Source organism: Mus pahari, chromosome 12 (assembly GCF_900095145.1).
Source record: "Mus pahari chromosome 12, PAHARI_EIJ_v1.1, whole genome shotgun sequence".
NCBI classification, from domain to species: Eukaryota; Metazoa; Chordata; class Mammalia; order Rodentia; family Muridae; genus Mus; species Mus pahari.
In genome coordinates, this window is record NC_034601.1 from 37,446,352 (window position 1) to 37,466,272 (window position 19,921).

The following is a 19,921-nucleotide window of genomic DNA, read 5'->3' on the forward strand; positions in this document are numbered from 1 at the left end:
TGCTGCTCCAGAACCTGCAGCAAACCTTAGATGAAAAGTCTACAAATGGAAAGATGCCAGTTCTATCCAGCACAAGAAAGCAGGCAATAAACCTCTGAATTAAATGTGCTGCAATACAATCGCTTCTAATACAATGTGTTATAGTCATTTTTCTGTCCCTGGTGTTAGTATAGTCCCCTGAATGTAGATAGTATGTAATTATCGTGGGAAAGATTTAAACTGCAATCGACGGTAGAATGTAGCTGACATCTTTCCCAGATATTCCAAGCCACAGCTATCCATTTCTTGTACTGATCTCACTTGCGACTAGACTGACAAATATTTGAATCCTCTATCACAAAACAAGGTAATGAAAGGGAAGAAAGAAGGAGCCAACTTCGGGGGGTGGGCAGAGGGGGTAAGAGAGAGAAAAGAAAAGGAAACAGGAAAGAGAGGCAACACAATAGAATGAAAACTGAACAGCTACCTGCCCGGAGGAAGAATATGGGTAGATAATAGACCAAGAGTGATTAAAATTGTTTCTTAGCATCTCTCAACCCAAGAGTTAAGTCAGGCAGTTTCATTCTTCATCCACCTCCTTAATATATTCAAAATTCACCTCTCAGTGTTATTAAAAATTCCTCCCTATGATATTTTTACTTAAAAACAATTTAAATAAATACAGATTCATTGTTTAAATCCAAACATCTCTACTCCCTTTATTTATTTATTTATTTATTTATTTATTTATTTATTTATATTCTTAAAAGTTTGGATATCACAGAGACTAGTTTAGATGCTGTAGAATACAGACTTGATAGATTTCCCAAGCCTTGTTGAGTAGACCAGAATGCTGTCTTCAGTACATGCTCAATTCTACTAAGCATCAGGGTGTCACAAACGGGAGAGTATTAGGATTCAGAAAAGTACCCCATAGCCTATGTGAGGTGCCAATCCTGTGTTAGAACACTAAGGTTATTGTTTAGTCACATTATGTAGAAATCTGCCCTCAGAGTGAAGCATGCGAGCTAGGTCCGTTATCTGCGGTATCCACCTAAGACTGCATTCAGCTTTAATGGGCATCATTTGGAACAGTGAATTGTACAAATCCAATCTCTTTCATTCTCAGACTGGTTAGCCAGTTCACAGCCTGGGATCTGAGGATACCACGTCTTTACAAGCTGCAGGTACAGTTCCAGTCTCCACTGTCAACTGAACCTTGACTTGCACGTCCCTCAGAGTTTCGTGCACCAAAAGTCATTTAGCAAATCTCCCATGCTTCGGTTCTCTACTTAACCCTTCCTCCTGGCTCATTATCTCCCATCTCACACATAGATTGCCATCACATCCGTTCACCTTTCTCTTTTGTGTTTTGATGCTAATCAAGCTCATCATAGAACTTGCTTGAAACCAGAATTTTCATCAGCCTCCTTTAGAAAGTACAGCGGGTGAGAGAACAATTCACAAGTAATTGGGAAGTAGGAAACACCATCATCAGAGTAGTCGTAGTTCTTGGAGTCTTGAGATTGCTCTTGATAATATCAGAGTTCTTCTCCCCACCCCACCATTTTCTTTTCCAGTTTCAATGAGTTACAATGGACAAATAAAATGTTATGCATTTCTGGTGCACACATGAAGGTTTGATATGTCACTTTATGTCATTGTGACCAAAATACACCCCCCCCCAAAAAAAAGAAACAACAGGAAGAAATATTTATTTTGGTCCATAGATCCAGAGACTTCATTTCATGGATGCTTGGATCCTTGTAGGTAGACGGGGTATCATCAGTGGCAGGTGAAACAGCTCAGATCTGAGAGGAAGCAGCGAGAAGGGGGGACACAGGAAGGGACCAGACTGAGTTATAGCTCTAAGGACACACCACTCGTGGCCTCCTTCTTCTGACTAAGCCCTGTCTCTCATCATTACCCAAAAGGCTATCATATTATGCCTCAAAAAACCACACCATTCATCAGGCCAGAGCCCTTGTGATCTAATTGCCTCTGGCCACACCGGCACAGTCACGGTCACTATGTCTTTCATGAATCCCTTTCAGTGTATTCTAATCCAATCATGTTAGCTTTCAAAATCAGCCATCATCAATACTCGTCCCTTATCAGATGTATGGTGTGCAATTTTTTTCACCCCCTCCACTGATTACTGCTTTTATATCTTGCTTCTTTTGCAGTACAGAAGCTTTTCATTTCAGGCCTGTATTGGATAGTTTTACATCAGCATGACACAAGCTAGAGTCATCTAAGAGAAGGGAGCCTCAATTAAGAAAATGCCTCCATAAGATCAGGCTGTATGCAAGCCTGTAAGGCATTTTCTTAATTAGTGATGAATGGGGGAGGGTCCAGCTCATTGTGAGTGGGGTCACCCCTCGGCTGGTGGTCCTATACGTTCTCTCTGTAAGCAGACTATGCAAGCCGTGATTAGTAAGCAGCACCCCTCCATCACTTCTGTATCAGATCCTGCCTTCATGTTCCTGTCCTGATTTCCTTCAGTGATGGACTATGATATAAATGGGTAAGCCAAATAACCCTTCCCTCCCCAAGTTGTTTTTGGTCCTGGTGTTTCATCACAGCAATAACAACCCTAACCAGGACAAGGGCCCTACTGCCTTTCTTTTTCTTTTGCTGCCTTGTGTTATAGTAGACAAGCTTGTGTTGTAGTAGACAAGATCCAAAAATAGAAACCCCATTGCCTGTTTTTCTTCTAGGAGTTTTATGGTGTCAGGACTTTAAGCCTTTGAACTGGCTTTAGTCTTTATGAATGTATAACACAGGGATCCAATTTTGTTATTTCTCGTGCGTCTATCCATTTTCCCAGCACCACTTGCTAAAGAGTCTATTTCTTACCTTGTGTTCTTGGAACTTGTGTCAAATATTCGTTAATCATAAAACGGTAGGTTTAATTGGTGTGATCTCAATTCTGCTCCATTGGCCTACTATACTCCCAGGATGATGTTTTAATCCTTAAGGCTTTGTAATATTACCATATTAGGTTATGAGGACTGATGCTTCAGTTATGTTATCTTTCTCAAGATTTCTATAGTACTGGGGATCTTTTTTTTTAAATTAGGATATTTTCTATACTATGAAAAATGCCAATGGAATCCTGGTAGAAATTGCATGAAATGTACAGTTTATTTTGGGTGTGTGGATACTTTCACAATATTAATCTAAGTCATGAACATATGACGTGCTCCCATTGATTTGTGTCTTATTCGCTTTCTCTCATCAATGTTGGATTATTTAGTAAATAAATTGATTCAAAATGATCTTGATTCAGTTTATTACAAAACACTTTCTTCTTGTTCCCACGACTGCCAGTGGGGCTGTCTTTATTCCACTGCCAGCTGGTTATTGTTACTGCAGAGGCATGTAGCCACTTGTACATGTTAATTACTTATTCTACAAATTCACTGAATTCATTAATTTTCACAGTGTTCAGAGTGAGGTTTTCAGATTATTTATATATCATGCCATGTCACTTTAAACTGTGACAACTTTTCTTACTTCTTTTGGTTCATTTGTTTTATATTGTTTTCAATCCTGGGGATCAAACCTGGGGCCAGGCATTTGCTAGGCAAATCCTCTATCACCATGCCAAGTATTCCATTCTACTTTTCCTATTTTTCTTAGTTTTTCTTTCCCCAGTTGCTCTGGCTGGGATTATCAGAGCCATATTGACTAGAGTCAGTGAGAGCAAGCCTCTGGCTCCTGACTGGAGAGGAAAAGTTCGGCTTTATACCAGTCTGTGGGCTTGCCTGTCAGTCTTTAGCTTGTTTCTGTGAAGATGACATCATGGTTTTTCCATTCTGTTAATGAGCTTCAGCAGGTGGATTGACTGGCATCTGAGGAACGACGGATCCTTTCATCTGTGAGGTAGCCGGTGGTTGCGTGTCTACCAACCAGCCTGTCAACTGTGCTGGCAGACGCACTATGATACAACTGAGAATGTCTTGCAGGTATTTCATGTTTACTAAGAATACTGGTCTGTAACTTTCTTCAGCTGTAATGTCTTCATTTACCTTTAATTAGTGAAAGAACTGTAATATAGTTCCTTTTCTTCAAGTTTTTGGAAGGGTTTGGGATGGGCAATAATTAGAGTTTTAGATGCTTGACAGAACTTACTAGTGAAGTATTTGTGATCTTGGACTCCTTTTTCAGAGTTTATTATTATTATTATTATTATTATTATTATTATTATTATTATTATTATTGCTGCTGCTGCTGCTGTTTATTCCATCTAGTCACTTACTAATGTTTGGTGTCTAACCAAATTTTCTGTATAAGATTTCTTTACAATGAGTTGTCCATTTCCTGTAATGTATTCATTTTTTATAGATAATACTTCCTGGTGTGCATTCATTGGCAGTAGTATCTTTTTAAAATTTCTGTTATTGTTTTCTCTATTCTGCTAACGTTGGCTTCACTTGTTTGCCTTTTCCTGGTTGCTGGGTTGTACAACTGTGGTGTTGATTTCATGTCTCTTATTTTTCTCTTCTAAGATACAGTGTGCTGTGTCCTGTGTTGTTAGGTTCCATTTCCACTTTCATTTGTCTAATGATATTTTCCTTCCCCCTTTGAGTTTTAATTTGCCCTATTGGTAGTTTGGGAGTATGTGCTGTTGTTTCATTTCCACATTTGTAAAGCTTCCAATTTCTTTCCTGTCACTACCTTTTAGTTTCACATCTTTGAAATCAGATAAAGGTACTTGGTATAATTTCATTTTTTTTAATTTAAAGAGTATTTTGTGCACATATTATCTACCCCGAGGAATGCTCTGCATGTGTATATTTGTATGTTTTTTTTTATTGTATTTTGTACTGAAATTTTGTATAGATGGCTGTCTACTGTTGAGATGAGTATTAAATTCTGCCTTTACTATTGGAGTTTATATGTCATTGGAGTTTGTTTATTCTTATCTTCTCATAGTATTTACTTATTTAGTTATTATACATTTCAGTTAGCTGTATCTGGCTATGTAAGTCTTTCCAGCTAGTCTATCTTCTCACCTAACTGACTCCCTTTTCATTGTGCAATGAGAGCTGTGCCATTTCGTCATCTTTAACTTTACATTTAATTTACCTGATATATGTGGAGCAACTGCAGTTCCTTGATTATAATTTGTACAGACATTTGTGTTTATCTCTTCATTTTCATACTGTGTGTCCTTAAGCTATGTGGGTCTTATTAAAGGCTCACCTTTGGATTCTTTAGTCCAATTAGTCACTCTGTGACTTATATTGAAGAGTTTAATTTATTTCTTTTGATACTAATTATTGGAAGGAAAGGGCATAATTGCTGTCATTTACATTTTCATTTTCTATCTTATTCCTTTCTCTCTCTACCTGTCTTCCTTTGTGACTGATGACTTCTCAATATGAGAGATTTTGGTTCCTTTTTCTTAAGCACTATGTCTCCTCTACTGTTCTTTGAGGTTCTTCATAGTTACCATGAACCTTTCATGGTAACTATGCAGAGATGAACAAGCACTATAAAACAAGGTGATAAGAACTTAAATGAAGGGGAAAACTGAAGAAAAAAAAAGAATTTAACTTCAGTTACATACAGAATTTAAAACTTGTTCAGTGACCTAAAATATTATCTATACTTAGATTTCTTTCTTTCTTACATTTTAGATTACGGATATTCTAATTAATACCGGTGGCCTTGTGTATTTGTTAATTAATTTTGTAGGTGTATTTAATTACTTCTTGTGTATTTTGCCTTTACAATATAGTTAAAAATGATTTATATATCATCATTGATTTAGATCTTAGAAAATTCTGTCTCTGGCTATAGCTAGCCCTTCATATCTACATTAGATATTTGCAGATTCAACCAATAACAGAACATATTCCAAAAAAGCTAGTTAACACCAAGAAAAACTTTGTTGGTATTATTATCTAAATAACAGTGTGTAACAACTATTTATATAATATTTACCTTATACCAAACAGTATATGAAATCTAGGGAATTTATGGAGGAATATTATATGGAAGAATTATGTAGGTTAGATATAAGTACATGTCATTTTTGTATGATAGGCTCACAAGCATTCTTGGATTTTGTTTTTCAGGTGTGCTAGAAAATCCCCATAAACACCAAGAGACACCTGTATATGTTTTACCTTTACCAACGAATTTGATACATTTATGGTGTTCATTTGTCTCAGACTAAATAACCTTTTTTAGCATCTTGCAATAGACATATACCCTGAACTTCCATTGTCTAGGAAACTCTTTATTTCCTCTTCATTTGGAAAGAGTCTATGTTAGGCACAGTGATATCTCACTTAGTAACTTTGCCTGGAGTACTTTGCTCATATCATTCTTATCTATCTTAGCTAGGGCTACTCTTGCTATGATGAAACACCTGGACTAAGAGAAAGTAGGGGAAGAAAGGGTGGGAAGAAATCCTCGTGGATTGTGCATCCTGCTTTCTTATAGAAACCAAGACTATCAGCCTAGGGGTGGTGCCACCCACATTCAACTGGGCCTTCCACATTAATCACTAATTAAGAAAATGTTGGGCTGGGTGGTGGTGGTGCATGCATTTAAGCCCAGCACTCAGGAGTCACAGGCAGGTAGATCTCTGAGTTCTGGGTTAGCCTGGTCTACAAAGCAAGGACTAGGACAGCCTGGGCTACACAGAGAAAGCCTGTCTCAAAACAAAAAAAGTAAACAAATGGAGGACCTCTCCAGGTGACCTCTCAGGTGACTATAGTTTTTGCCTAGTTGACATAAAACTGATCAATACATCATCTCTCCTGGACTCTCACTGAGCTAAGAGATACCCAAACAGAAAATAAAGTTCTAGGTTGGGACTATGAAAGTATTTCTAGAAGGGTTGAGCACTTGATTGGATTCTTAATAAAGTCATCTTCAGCAAGTTGGCAGGCATCCTTGCATACAGAGGCCCGAGAAACTGAAACATAGTTGGATGACAAAACCCTTTTCTCCTCAGCTCAATTACCAGTCCTTCTCCTGTGCTTGATACTGAGACCCCAGTTTTCAGGCCTGAGTGATTCATTGGTTCTCCTGGATCTCTAGACTGCTGATCATATCTTCTGGAACTTCTTAAAAATATCCCCTATATATTCTGTTGTCTCTGTTTCTTGGGAGTACCCTGAATAAATACAATTCAGTTCTGGTACTATATGTTTGTCAGTCAGTCCATATCTGGTGATTCCTTAAAGAATAAACCTCTCAGAGAGCTTGCCTGGTTTCCCTCAGCAGCCATGGTGCTCAGTATACAATAGGTGCTTAATAAACATTTGTAATAAATGACTGATTGACAGAAGTGTGTTTACAAATGAATGTGTTGTTTGTTGTGTGTGGACAAATGTGTTTCTTTGAAGGTTACTTACAGGAGTGTGGGTGAGGAAATACCACTAGGACCATGGGTAGCTCAACATCACCAAAAAAGCCCACCTCTGCCTTAGCAACATTCACCAAAGTTGCATCCCTAGGGGTTTCTGTGGGACTTGCAAGAAGGTCCAGGCGTTGGGAAGTCTCCTGCAGGCAGACTGTCATTTGGAAAAGGGTCTTCTTAGCAGCTGCTTATCCTCTCACCTGGCTGCTACTGGCAAAGGACCTTGTGAATCTTGCTGCTGCTCTTTCAAGACTCCTGACATTTGTTTACTTCCCCCAGGCTTGTGATCCAGTCTCCTCCCTCCCAAAGGGAATCTTTCAGCGAGCGTGCAAATTGCTGCACAAGAGTCTACAGACTTTTCTTGGGCAGGATGCACCACTTCCAACAATTTGTAATCAGTGAGAGGGGTGGGCAATGGTGGAAGAAAAGCCAGTTAAGGTTTCTTCTCTTTTTAATTAAAAAAGGAAATCCCAGTACTGTTTTCAGAAAGTAGGAAGAGCTCGGTCTAAAGCCAGCAGAAAGCTGGGATCACAAGCAGGACTGTCTTAAAGGCCTGAGGGGAAGAGAGTATTGGAGTGGTTATTGCTTTCTATATATTGAGAATGAAAGCAAGGGATGAACTCTATGAGGAAGGGGCAGTAGCTCTCCCCAGGTCGTGGTAGGGCTCAGTGCTCCCCAGAAACCTGACTGGAGGGGTTTTGTTTGTTTGTTTGTTTGTTTGTTTATGTTGCTGTTGTTTTCTCTATGGCTGGCAGAGCTTAGCACAGTGCACCTGTTTTCCCACTTCCTGCTCCAGCCATGTGCTTTTTACATTCTAGAGACAGCCATCCCATAGAAGCACCTGATTAAACAAGCAATGAACGAAATGAGGTAATGATACAGCATTCAAATGAGTCACTATGAACTCAGCCAAACCATAGTCTAAACCCTAGGAAAATAATTTGCAACAACCTGTACTTATGAGGGGCAGGGAGGAGTGGGAAGTATAATGTAATCAGTATTTGATAGGATTGTGTTAGCTAAGGCAAGAAAATTCCACTGAGGGTGGCAAGAATTTCATGCAACCTGGTATGCTGTCAGTCCACCGTGTCCATTCTAATCAGCTGGTTTGAAGAGCCATGAAATGATGTAGAAACAACCTTCTCAGATACGCTAGTCGAGTCTTTTATTTTCGGAAATGAGGGAACTAAAATGTAAAGACATTGAGAATTTGTTTTGTATGTTTTCATTCCGTGGTCCTAATTAAATTATCAAAAACTAACGTCTGATAATACACACACACACATATATATGTATGTGTGTGTGTATGTGTGTATAGTATATATGTGTATATGTATATATATATAATATATATATTATATATATGGTTATAGTGAACCTCTTTTTCTCTTTCACTGTGTGTGTGTGTGTGTGTGTGTGTGTGTGTGTGTGTGTGTGTGTGTGTAAGATAGTCAGCGAGTTAAATATTATATTGAAGGAACTCTGGCAAGCTTGAACTTAGTGAACATGGCTCTGGCAGGCGGTGCCCTGCTTCCCAATCCCCGCCGACCTTGCTAAAACAAACAGAACAAACATAACTATTAAGCTCCTGAAGCTAGCCACCTTTTCCCTTGTTTGGCCTCTTCCTCCTCCTGAGGTTAAGTGCCAAGGTCCAGCTATCAGAAGCCCTGTTTGGCTCACCTAATTAGCATGCCCAATCAACAGATACCAAGGCATCCTTGCCCATTCTAACACAGCCCCACCACCTTTCTCTACGTAAAAGCTACATCTACAAGGTCATTTGCTATTGTTTTTCTGCCTAATCAGAAAGCAGTTACTTTAACTTTTCTTCACTACTTAATAAAGGATCTCTCTGTGAAAACAGGTATTTGGGTATGGATATGCCTAATCTGGGATCCAGGAGGGAACCCCAATGGGATCTTCTTCACATATAGCCATTTTTCTTGAATGAGAGATTCTTTAATGTCTTAACTTAGTCATCGTCTTCTTCTCCTTCTTCTCCTTCTTCTCCTTCTTCTTCTTCTTCTTCTTCTTCTTCTTCTTCTTCTTCTTCTTCTTCTTCTTCTTCTTCTTCTGCTGCTGCTGCTGCTGCTGCTGCTGCTGCTGCTGCTGCTGCTACTGCTGCTGCTGCATACTTTTATTGTACCATCCAAATTATCGACTACTGTCATGTTAATTCTTGCTAGGCTAAAGAACCTAAGAACTCTATCTAAAGTTTATAGGTTTCACAGATTTCATCCTGACTCTCAGTGAGATTTTGGGAGTTGATTAAAAGAGAAAAAATAATACGGAATCAAGTTTTCTCTGTCTGTCTGTCATGGTAATATTCTTTCTCCAGAATTTAGAAAATGTTTGCCATTTGGACAGTCACAGTTCGTGGTGTATATATGTCTGCAGGAGATGCTTTACAGAGAACTGTCCACAGACCTGAAAAAGTAATTTCTTGGCCAGAAAACCCACAAAAGTCAAGCTTGAAAGGAAATTTGACATGAAAAACAAGAGTATCCCCCAGAAACAATTGCCAAAGGTATGCGTGGATATGTGGAGGTGATTTTAAGGAGTAGAAACTTGATCTGCTCCAGGAAAGCCGTGGCATGGAAAGCGCTGAGATTCGCCCTTGCATGCCCTAGTGCTACTATTTGCCTCTTGACTCATTTTTTTGATCTAGAGAATGACTGACTCAGGTTTACACAGCATCAGGTATACCCAGTATGTCAGATGCTGACTTAAACACCATGAGGAACTTTGGATGCTCAATTCTGGCAATTCAGGCATACATGCACATTGAGCACTCACATACATATATAAATTAAAGTTCTAAAACAATTTTTTTAAAAATACAAGGCAACAAGGAAAGAATGTGAGTAAACAGCGAATGAATTTGACGAAGATAAAGGTAATTTTTGTTTGAAGTTGAAGGTATTTAGATGTGAGCGTTTCCAGGAAGAGCCATGGACCTGAAGCTGGGGCTGGGACGCTGATTTCATCCACATACCCCTTGCTCCTCTCATCGTAAGCTCATTGCTTATAGGACCCACTCTTCAGGGACCCTCACTTGAGTCTCAGGAAAGGGCCCACCCAAGGAAACACAAGAGACCCTCTTGATGTAAAAACACAAGGTAGTTTAATGGTGGAGCTCTGGGCCAATTCATATCTCACACAGGAGACAGAGGAATCGACCATGAGGCCTGAAAGCTATGGGTTTTTATAGGGAGAGGGTCAGGGCTTTGGAGAATTGGCCCGGTTGCACACGATTGGCTCATTTAAACATCAGCAGAATGATTACACATCAGCAGAGTAGTACATGCAAGTCAGGATGTCAAGAATCCTGAGGGTTGGATGCTTATCTGTGGCAGCGGAACATCTGGTTAACATAACAACGGGCTTGCCTGGGCTTGCCTGGGCTTGTTCCTTGGCGTTTTCAGCCCCAGGCTTCTAAGCTCACAAACAACTTTTTCTTTGGACTATTTGACATAAGTTACATCAATCAGGCCTCAAATTTTATCTTAAATTTCATTTCCCTTCAGCTACATCTTCTGTTTGAGAAAGCAGATTGACTCTATACCAGAGCCAAGTTAAAGCATTGCCCATGACATCATCCACTTGTGAGCATCTGATTAATTTCTGACCAATGAAAGGTAAGCCAAGTTTGCATGATAAGCAGAGAGATAAGCTACTTAAAGGGACATAAAGGAGGGACATCAGGTTCCCTCTTGCACTTTTCCTTTCTTCTTTGATCTGCAGTTGTTGTGTGACGGCCGACCTAGAGCAGACTTTCAGAAAGAGGACGCAACTGTAAGGATAAAAATTGCTCTATGTGATAATGGCGCACAAGGGTAGGAGCAGACCAAACTTCAGGCAATCTTAATTGGATCATGAAATTTCTTTAAAAAATAAAATAAAATTTAACAAAATTATTTAACACTATTATTTGAAGACAGATTTGCCACAGGCAAAAATCTGATTCAGAGAGAGTTATTATGAATAATTTTCATTTATTTATTCAGGTGAAACCATTCCCACAAGCTCTTTTAGGAAGAATATTAGTGTCATCCGATATGTGGACGTTGTTTGGAGCTGGCTAGAGAAACGTTCATCCTTCCTGAGAGAGGAAATTGGTTTCATTCAGGCCAGTGGTCAAAATGTGTGGACTACTGATATAAGCAGTGAACGCTGAAGAGGAAAAACAAAAGCAAACCAAACAAAAACCCATCACACATTCATACTGTGGCTCTCTAAACCAGAGTCTGCAATTCCATTCAGGCAAGCAATGGCTCATCTAGAGAGAAAACAAGGAGTCCATGAACCTGAGTGGGTTGTCGAGAGGCCAGACAAGCACTTCACAGATTTCTGCTCAAGTAGAAAGGAGAATTACCTGTGTGTGGAGTGGATAAAAGTGAGAGCTACCTAACTTTGCTTGTGCTCCCTAAACCCCTCCTAGAACATCAGCAGAACAGAAAGCTGTGCACACAGTGGGGCAGCCGCTACACAGTCAGACCTAAAACAACAAAATAAAATGAATAGCAGAAATACCAACTCCCAAACACCAAGGGAGAGTCAGTTGAAATCCTGGTATGAAACTTAATAAAATATGCAGGAAAATGAGCTCAGACCTTAGAGCTGCCAGAATGCATGGCATAAATAAGTTCATATTTCAATGCTAAGGGCAGACAAAACCTTTAAAGTTACAAAAGTTTTTTTGTCCCCCTCCTTCTCGGGGGACAAAAAAAGTCAATGAAAAATAGCTGAGTGGACCCAGATCTCAGATTTAGTAAACATGTAGTTAAAGAAGAAATATATATATATATCATGTGTGTGTTTGTGTGTATTGTGTATGTGTGTGGGGTGTGTGTGTGTGTTTACAGTATTCACTTGCATATTGTTGGTAGGTACTGAAGTTGCTATCTTTAAAGATTGGGAAGAAACCTGAATGAGTTTGCTGAGCAGCATCTGCCAGGATTATTAGTGATAAGGCACATACAGAGATAAGGAAGGCAAGACGTCTTCACTGTAACATCTAGAGTTTTGTGTGGGATTCTCAGGAGATGTCTGAGGAAGGAATGAGACCCTACCCAAGGGTATATACATTCGGACCATATGCCTAGTTCATTGTCACTTTAATATAAAATATCTATGTATAAGAAGACTATTATTTCTATGTTAGCAGCCTTCATAGCAAATGTTGTTCATTGTGCTGAGGTTTTTGCTTCTTGGTTGGCCCAGGTTTTACTCAGACTCCAGGATGAGGGACCCCTCTTCTTCCCATGTCAACATAATTTCCCTGCCTTTTCATCCTACCTCAGCTTGACAAATAGGGAATCTCAATACAGAAGGACTATACACATAAAAGACATACAGTGCTCATTGTATTATAAAATGCTGCAACTAACTGTGCTGGAAAGCAATCTTGCAGTTCTCAAAAAGTGGAACATGGGAATTATCGCCCAATAATTCCACTCCTACACATACACTCAAGAATGAAGTATTTGTCCACATAAAAATTTGTATGAAAATATTATTAGAACATCATTTGCAATATGTATAATAAAATAGAAATAATCCAGAGGTCTATTAACTGATGAATGGATGGAGAATATATAATATTCTTATAATGTCATTCAATAATAAAGAAATAGAGTTTTTAAAATATACCATCTGATTAGCTGAATCTTAAAAATATTATTGTATGTGAAAGAAGTTGCTCAAAATATTGTGGTATTTGACTCCACTTATATATATTAATAGAACACAAGGGTACAGAAAGGAATGTAGATTAGTAGGCACAGAGGCCTTGAGGGTAAGGGAGGGTTGTAGGGAGTGACTGCTAAGGATAATGGATTTTCTCTGGTACTAATGAAAAATAGTAAAGCTCTATGAAATCACTAAAAGAAATATTGAAGTGTGTGCTTTAAAGAGTGAAATATATGATATATGAATTCTGTCAATACATCTACTTTTAAAAGTCTTAAGGCAATTATGAAATTATCAAGTGCAACAAATGCAACCTTGACTGAACTTGTCTATCCCCACGTAGAGAAAGGTTCATAAGATATTAAAACATCATAATACAGAAAAAATAAAAATATGTGCAAAACAGAAATAAGTTAATTCTATGCTTAGGAAAGAAAAAAAATGTATACCTTCAAGGACTTACCTTAGAAAGAAAAATACTAACTAATATCTTCTGCCCCCTGAATTTAGAGAGAAAATAGAAATATCAGACAAAATATAAACAGAAAATAGCAAATTATAATGAGCAGAGTGACAGCCCATGGGAAAAAAGACAGAAAAAGCTAAAATTGTTATTTGATCAACTGATCAAATTTTAGTTACTCTGACATGAAGAGAGAGAGACAGAGTCAGAGAGAGAGAGAGAGAGAGAGAGAGAGAGAGAGAGAGAGAGAGATATTGTCAAATCAGGAATGAATAAGGAAGTGGCAGCAGCAACCCCCAGACTGGAGGATAAGATGGCTATACTACAACTCCCTTCATACCAACACATATGACAGCATGCCATTACCAACACACAGTTGGCATTTCTTTACTCGCTGACTTTGGATTTCTATTTTAATTCCAAAATTAAACAAGCATTGTAACTTCAGTCCTCATGAGATTATAATTTGAAGAACCTAAAGGGCTTTTTAATTTTTAAGAATGGTTTCTGCTCACAGGATCATCTCTGCCTCTGTGACTCCATGTGATCAGAGAACTAAAGTCTATGGCATCAGAGTCATTTAAAAATAAGAGATGCTAGGCTGGTGGTATCCTCCATCAACAGGGGACTGGCCTGTCATGCAAACTGCCATGGGTTCAATGCTAGTACAGGTATGTAACATTCTCCTTGACAAGTTCCCTAAAGACAATGAAGTTACTGAAGGAAAGAATAGTGTGGAGGGTGGGGCCCATAAGGTTTTAAAAGAAGACTATAAAATTAGTGTCTAAGAGAACCTGTTCACAAAGAGGAAAGTTGGAGGCTTCCAGATCAAGACTTACTAGTACTTGCTGGAACCATTGGCCCAAGTACAGAAGCATTCCAGAGTGTCTGAAGGTGACTCATGACTCATAATAGTAAAAATATACACACTTGGGTGGAGCTTTAAGATGCTTTGAGACATCTGACGCTTGAAGTACACATTCATGTAAAATTCTATGTAACAGCTAAAGTATGCCCAGAAAAATCCCATGCTATGCAAATGAACCCCAAGTCTGTAGCATGCAAGCCCCCATCCTCTTATAGCATGACCCTTTGAGAGTCTAACCATTTTCCTTGGGCTCACCCTGCTCTCTCTATTGGAAGTATATTTTTTTCTTAATAAATTCTCTCATTCCTCTTGCTACTATCTAACTGTCTCTAATTCCTTGTTTCAAGACATAAGAGTCCAATTCCCACCAGAGTTGCCCATCAAACACTGATAACACCACCTCAGAGGTGAGTCCCCTCACTCCCCAGGTTTGAGTCTCCCAAACAAGTGCTCCTCTGAAGCTTTCTCTCAGCCTGGTCCGAAGAGCTCAGTGCTCAAAGAAAACACAAAAATGACCAGAAATTCCATGGATTTTCAAAATTAAACATTTTCAAAAATGTCAACAGCAAATGGTCCCAAGGGAGAGTGCATTTGTAAGTCTATAAAACATCCAAATTTTTGTCTAAGTTTCTCAAAGAGTTAGGGGAAAATCTTCTTCTACTATTATTTCCTGGGTAAACATTTTAAAAGAGAACCTTCACACTATAACCATAAGTGGAATGAACTTGACATTAGGGAAGTTTTATTGTCTTAGGGTTTTACTGCTGTGAACAGACACCATGACCAAGACAACTCTTAAAAGGATGACATTTAATTGGGGCTGGCCTACAGGTTCAGAGGTTCAGTCCGTTATCTTCAAGGCAGGAATATGGCAGCATCTAGGCAGGTGTGGTACAGGAGGAGGTAAGAGTTCTAAATCTTCATCTGAAAGCTGCTAGCAGAAAACTGACTTCCAGGCAGCTAGGATGAGGGTTTTGAAGCCCACACCTACAGTGGCACATCTACTCAAACAAGGCCATACCTATTTCAACAGAGTCAGACCTTCTAATAGTACCAACCTCTGGGCTGGGCACATACAAACCATAACATTTATATAATTCTTTTTATTTTAAATTTAGTACAAATGAATGAAAATAAACAGATCAACAGTTTACACAAAAATATCTAGAAATTATGAGTATGGGTATGTATGTGGAGAGATGGCTCAGCTCTTAAGAGGACTCACTGCTCTTGCAGAGGACTTAGGTTCAGTTCCCAGCACCTACATAGTAACTCACAACCACTGTAACAGGAGGTCCTATACTCTCATGTGTAACTCCACTTCCAAGGGATTCAACACCCTTTTCTGACCACTGGAGAGACTGTACACACGTGGTGCATAGGCACATGTGCAGCCAAACACCTATATCCATCAAATAATATGATGATTTAAAAAAAAAAGTCTAGAAACCAAGGTCCCAGGTTTTGTTACAGAGTAGCATCTCTCAAAAATGTGATATTTAAGATTATTTTTGTGAGGAACATGAGATGGTCTTGAGTAGAATATGAGAAATTTTCATACTTTGTCAAAACCAGACAGTAGATAACCTCAACTAGTAATGAAAGATGTTATCATGAATTTTCTATTTTCCTCTGATTAAAAAGAGAGATTCCACTTGTGATTAGTGTTTATCAGTAATCCAGCACTATGGTCATTTCATATTTAATAAAGGGGATGTGAACACCAATGCCAGAGTCTCCCAAAAGCACCAATATCACTACACACTTTATAGCATTGCCTTGTCTCCCTCAAAGTTATATTATAAGATGTTTGTACAGTACGTCTCTACCCCCAGCATTCAGAAGTACAGGAGAAAAGAAGACAAATTGGATGAGGCCTAGCCTTCATCCTCCCAAAACAGTGATAGTTATGTTTATATAGGTTAATGTTATGCACTTAAAATAGTGATACAAAAATTTAAATACATATGTTTTTTTTAAAAAATTCAGTTTATGTAATAAACTATATTAATTAGATTCATATTGATATGGAAAACACAGCTCTCACCTCAAAAAGAATGAGTTCATTCTAGAGCTGTGACTGACTACAGCTTAGAACAGAGGCTCGGGTTACCTTAATATCATATTCCAATGAAGTATCTTTTTTAATGATGTTTTTATAGTAACCAAATAAAGGTTGCAAGTCCAGACATTTTTCCAGAAACCTGGTGGAAACATCATCTGGGAGGTCACAGCCAAGCAGGGAAATCTGTCACAGGTCTTAGATGCTATCTGGTTATATCCTTAGCTTGAGGGCTGGTGGATGTAGACCACTGTTTGTTTGTTCCAAGATGATTTATGCAATACTCGCAAGGATGGTAGGTCACACAGAGATAAAAAAATAAATGGCTATTTAGAGGGCCAAATTTAGCTTCAGACAATTTTGACTTCAAATCTGTAACATTCCAGATCTCCATAGTCAACTAGCCTTATTAGAATTTGTTTTTTAATACAAAATTGGCTTTTTCTGGCAGTCGCAGTTCACAATATGAAGGAGGAGCCATGAAGCATTCACTGACCAAGGGCTCTAAAGCTAGGTCATCTGTGAAGAGCAAACCTAATGCATCCAGAACATCTTATTTTCCCTTTGATACCACATTGGATTCGATTTTTCTGACTTCTTTTGACTTTGGTTGTGGTTGGCCTGACCCTAAATCTCACATAGTTTTCCCTCTGAAAGCCCTGTGGCCATGAACTCTGGGCTCACTCTATCTGCTTTTGTTCCATTTTGAATCTCCTCAATCTTGCTGCTACAGAACCTATGCTGACCTGAAGCATTCCATGTGGAGGATGGATAATATCCTATCATGAGCTCTTCATCCTACTTTATTAGCATATTCGCTCCTAGTTGATAATCCTCACTGCCAGGATCTATTGCCAAATTTAGACCTCAGTACCACAATCAAGCATTCACTTCAAATCAAAAGTGACTTTTAATTCTTATCTGTGCCCATTTCTGTAGTTTTAATGAATAGAACCAAGCAGCTAAGTTCAGCCTACTCATCAGCTATATAGCATTTCACAAACTAAAATTCCTCAAAATTGTATTGCTTATCACACCACCTAGTTTTTTTTAATTGTTTTTGTTGATATGGTATCTTGAATGAAGACATAGGTTCATATATTTAAGTACTTGTCACCCGGTTGGTGGTGCTGTTTGTGAGGTAGCATTGATTTTGTTGGGGAAGTTGAGTACCGACAATTGTAGCTGTCCAGCAGCCATGGAGAACTGGGTACCTGAAAGGAGGCTGGGAATGAAAAAGAACAGTTGGGCAAGAGAAGGATGAAGCCAAGACAGGTTTCTGATCAAGGCTCAAAGTTTAAATTTCAGCTCTGCATTTATATAGGCAAAACCCACAGACCCGATTCTTTGTTTCAGCTGGATTGAGTAGCAAAGCAAGCTCAGCAGGCAATCAATTCCTCAAAGCTCAGGTTGGGAATTGCAAATGCAGTGAGGCCAACTCTAGCCAGGTTGCAAAACCATCAAGCTTTGGTTTAGCCTACTCAAGGCTGGGGAAAGGGCACAGACAATGGCTTTTGTAAGAGCTCAAATACTTCCCCATATCCAGCTCCATCTCCACCTCCTGTGTGTAGTTGAAGATAGGATTCTCCACTTCCGGTTCCTGCTATGATGTATTCCACTCCCTCTAAAACTGTAAACCAAATAAATTCTTTCTTCCTTAAGTTGAGTTGATCATGGTTGTTTGGTTTCAGACTCCAGGAAAAGGGACTGAGGTCCATATTTTACATATTAAATCAAACCTGGCCTTCAGGTTCTCCCAGCATCCCTCAGTGCCTACCTGGCATACCCTGCTCCCATTCCTGAATTTTCTAGCCCAGGGGCTGCCCTTCCCTCCAGAGGTATAATCCAGACTTTTGGTCTCTTTCTCTGCTTCTCTTGTTCTATCAACGGGTTCTAGACTCATAAAAGCTATTATAATTAAGAGATTTAAGCCGATAGCCAATAACCTTAAAAATGACCATATCTTTTAAAGTGTTCAGAATTATATTTAAAGTACTGTTGAGAACTGATGCAGCTAAGTATTAAGCTTTCTTTAGCACCCTGCTTTAACTAGATGTACAGTTTAGAGACGATAACTAGAAATAGACATAGATTATCTAACCCATATACACTTGGTAGGTTCTAGCCCTCAAACCTGTCAGAGACCTGCTGAACTTGGCATTTAAAATTACAAATTTAAGATGTTTAAAATGACAGAGACTCTCCAAATCCTAGCAGTGATACTCCAAAGAACTCCAAAAAGATTGGGACACAGCAAAAAAACAAAAACAAAAAAACAAAAAAACTCCTCTACCTAGATAGTGGTATGATAACCATTGAGAGACACTCCATTTCCTTGTCTTCTACTAAGACCTGGGCTGGACTTTGGACAAACAGGGACACTGGACATGCCTCACATTGCTTAAGACAAAGCAAGGTCAGTCTCCCAAATTCCTCCTCCACAAGAAGGTCTCTCAGATTTGCGGGCTTGGCAATGGAAGATTGATCCTGCCCAGGGACCTGTGTCCCCAAGGAAGCTATCAGCATAACAGAAACCTAATGTCAGTCTGGTAATGGGTAAGTCTGTCATTTTAATTGACACATAGGCCATTTAAATTACAATATATCCTTCTCAGGTCTCAGAGGGATTTGAAGACTGAACTAGTAGTGAAAGAAGTAACTTTAGATAAAGGAACTCACTTTACAAGGACTGCTCCCAGTGAACAAGCACCTGCATCTCATGATGAATAATTAGATAGGAAAAGGTGTAAAATTTAGAGTTTATGTAAAATCTGAGGCTATGAAAGCTTCTAAGAAACTGTTTGAAGGTCTAGAAAGGTGTTTTGAGGCAGAAAATGCAAGTTATAAAGGACTTTTTTTTTTTTTTTGTAAACTTAAAAGAAAATCTTGTAAGCTTCAGGAAACACACTGAATCCACCTATCACAGGTCAAAATGGACTCATGATAAGTACTGTCAGTTAGCAACCAACCTGTTCCCCCATCACCTATACCTGAGGGTGGGATCTATTTCCCTATCCCTGGTCTTGGGATCCCATCCCTCCTTCACTACCAAGAACATGGGCCTAAGACTTTCAATTGTACACCCCCCCCCCAATTTTTTTACCCTAAACTCCTGCCCCTAACATCCAGGTGTTTCCTTCAGAACCCACATTCAGGAAAGCTCCAAAACACTTACTCATAGGTGCATAGGCTCAGCCTCACAGACTGCTTCAACTGGGGCCACACACTCCTACTCCCAGATGTCCCACAACCTGGACAACAGTAAAACAACCAGGCCTTCATGGACTTGACCAAAAAAAAAAAAAAAAAATCCAGCTTTTTGCCCATAATCCATAAAGGTGCTCAAAAGTCAACAGGAACTAGTAACAGACCATTATGTTGTCCCTTAATCATTTATAATCCACAAAGAAACTGGGATGTTTGGTTTCAGACCCTGGGACAAGGACTAAGATGCATATTCCACATATTAAATTA